Source organism: Crinia signifera, chromosome 5 (genome assembly GCF_055691185.1).
Source record: "Crinia signifera chromosome 5, ASM5569118v1, whole genome shotgun sequence".
Taxonomy (NCBI): domain Eukaryota; kingdom Metazoa; phylum Chordata; class Amphibia; order Anura; family Myobatrachidae; genus Crinia; species Crinia signifera.
This window is the reverse complement of record NC_139221.1, coordinates 162,566,154-162,569,384: the sequence shown is the minus strand read 5'-3', so window position 1 is coordinate 162,569,384 and position 3,231 is coordinate 162,566,154. Positions and strand designations below refer to the sequence as shown.

The following is a 3,231-nucleotide window of genomic DNA, read 5'->3' as shown; positions in this document are numbered from 1 at the left end:
ACTATTATGTGCAAATTACCCACATGATATGTGACCACACAAATCTCTTTACACGTTAGGTGACTCAGGATATGGGTGTCATTCGTGGCTCATGACACCTCTGCGGAACCCACAAAGCCCTGCACAGCACCGCTACAATGCTGTACATATTGCTACCCGCAATGTAGTGGAACGCACCTTTGGGGTGCTGAAAAGCAGATTTTGGTGTTTGGACAGGTCAGCAGGTACACTGCTATACCACCCTGCCAAAGTGGTTTTGGTTGTCCAGGCTTGCTGCATGCTGCATAACATAGCTTTGGGTCAACCAAATTATGTAGATGTGGCCACTGCAGCAGTCGTGCAGGAAGCTCAAACTACTGATGTTGTAGTGCGAAGTACACGGAGGGGGGATGTGGTTCGTACACAGATGATCCTTCAGCATTTCACAGGTAATTTTTGTGTGTACAATGAAAAGTAAAGGGGAACCTGTAACACACATACATTGTTAATATTACATTTTTCCCTGTCCATGTTAATTGCCCAGAAGCAGACCAACAATAATGGCCAACACCTGCAAGCTACCCCACCACAGCATACTTTATGCCTGGCAACATGATAACACCTATAACAATGTCAAGTAAGTACTGTAGTTTTCTCTGTGTAAAAATGTTTGCAAATACAAATTAACATAGGCTGAATGGATGGAGGTGACATGGATCATTGATCTGAGGTGGTTGAAATGTAGCAAAACAAGTGGCGCCTACATACAGTATGCAATTCCCAATGCTTATCCCCTTCAAATGTGACTATTTCCTTAAAATTCCATGACAAATAAGCACACACAACCCAAAGTCCCGTGTCTGCTAAAATGTCACTATTTGACAATACATTATAGAACAGTGTGGGTAATCATTTGTAAAGAATGACAACAAGCTTGCTGTATGCAAATAATTTTTACTTGCTGAAACATTTAGGCATAGCCCATACCATATAAAAATTTTACATGAACATTCACTGCATGAGTGAAGGAAAAAAAAGAAGAACATGATACACATGTAAATGCAAACAACATTAATCATTTTTGACTACAGGCCGGGTATTAGCACCCTTACCACTAGTGGCACCACCACCCCTAGTACGGACACTACGCCGTGGGGGAGTAGTGGGGGACCCACTCATGGGTGTGGAGGACACACTGGATGCTGGGGTGCTCCCTAAGGGGCACGGACAGGCGCTACCACGGGTGCTGAGCCAAGAGCAGCCACTTAATATAGGGGTAGTCAGCCCCAAAATGTCAAAATACAAAAGAAAGGAAGTGGCGCTGATATTGATGAAATAATCAAAAAATAAATTTAATGTTATTTAAAACGACATAGCATGTAGCAATTGTATACAAAATTAACCTAAAACATGTGCAATGAAAAAATACATGTAAAAATAAAATAATATAAAACGATCTAACTGGACCAGAAGCTGGATGCGTGTCGACCCAATGAGTACAGTTCGGAAAGGAATTTCAATTAATTTGAGGTTCAAATAACCCTGTGGGCTGATAGTTACCACTGGTGGCCGTTGTCATCAATTTCACAAGTTTTGTAATGGTCCTCAAATAGATGCGACTGTGGGACCTCTGAGGGTCCAAAACCCCTTAGGTGTGGTGGGGTGGGTAGCCGATGGGTGGCTGTAGATGTCTCCAACGTCGCTAGAGGCTCCAAAAGGAATGGAATGACCATAGGCAGGTGTCCTCAGGGTTGGTGGCTTAAGACCGGCTGGTCATGATCTCAATCGTGTTAAGCCAACCTTGATTCCTGCTGGAAGTTCTGGTTAGCGTTGTGCCAGAAATGGTGCCCTGCTGCTGCAATGTGCAAAAGTGGAAGGGCTCTTGGGGTGGAGATGAGCGGCCCAGGGTATAGAGAGTCCTGAATGGAGGGTCACAAATAGGGATCAGCTTGTCCTGGTCCAGGACACACTACTACTTTGGGTAGATGTGGTTTGGTGCTGACCTAACAAAGTAGTTGCACTGAGGCTGAGTTGCGTTTGTAGGGACATCAACGCAGTTGTTTGCCCATTAATAGCTTGGGTCTGTTCAACCATATTGGCATTTAGTGCTCTAAAATTAGTAGTTTGGCCCTGAATGGCTTGGCCAATTTCTGATAAGCGTGTGTCTAATGTGGAGACCAGACGAATTTGTGTCCCTACATTAGCACGCACACTTTGAGAAATTCGTCTAATTTGCAGAGCTATGTTACGCACATACCCCTTAATGGTTTCTAGTTGGGTGGTCTGCACCTCCATAAAAGCTATTTGTTTCCCCTTGAAAAGATGGATGGATTGCGCCAACTCCTCCGCACTAGTGGGGGTGTTGGTGGCTGCAATGATTGGGGACTTCTGCCTATGTGACTGCGTATAGGGGGCCTCATTGACTGGGTGTGCTTGGTTTTGTGCAGGTTCCAACGATGGCACCGTCTCAAGGATGATTTCACTCATGTCGTCCATATTTTGCATGGGATCCGTAGGTTCAGGCATCGGTTGTGAAGGTCCTACAAATGAGAAAAGAGTGGTAAGTATGCTATGCAGATTGGTGTATGGTGGGTCATGTTACCTTAGTTGGAATGGTGAGGTGTTGCTCATGCATTATGCATTGGCACAGGCTACTGTGGTGGGGCCAGCCATGTGTGAAATGTGCAATGTGTTTGTGTAACAGTATGATATCTCACCTGCAGACTGGACAGTGTGAACAATCGGATGTGGCTGATGTTGCTCAACAGCAGTCTGGGACTCCAGAGATGGAGCTGTTTGAAAGAAGAAGACATTTTCCATAATGATCATTTGCACCTAACTGGCACTTTTTCAAATATGCTGATAAAAACTTTACCAAAATCAAACATTTTTACTCTGATATGATTACATGGTACTTATGTATTATCTGGGCTCCCATGTTAAATGCACCCCATTTTTTCATACCCCTACTATCCAACTACGCATGGAGTTGATTTTATATAGTGTGGCGAGCGCAGCGAGCCACCGTGCCCGAAGCGTGGCGAGCGCAGCGAGCCCCGCAAGGGGACGCGGTCTCATAAGAAAAACGGGAGCCCAGATATTACATAAGTACCGATTACATAAAGAATGTGATGACTTTGAACTGAAGTGGTTATTTCAGTATTATGACTGTGAACGATATTTTTAATCCACTTGCTAATAACAGGAAAGACCAGCAGATTACACATGTAAAAGTGACTGTAAAGTGCTTTT

At 44.2% G+C, this 3,231-nt stretch overlaps 1 long non-coding RNA gene across 1 annotated transcript; it reads left to right on the top strand.

Moving 5' to 3' along the window:
• Window positions 1-493: 493 nt before the first annotated feature.
• Window positions 494-2,750, top strand: LOC146079586 (uncharacterized). Its single transcript, XR_014474626.1, has 3 exons — window positions 494-616; window positions 2,427-2,539; window positions 2,703-2,750. It is a non-coding gene; the product is annotated as an uncharacterized LOC146079586 (long non-coding RNA).
• The last annotated feature ends 481 nt before the right edge of the window (window positions 2,751-3,231 follow it).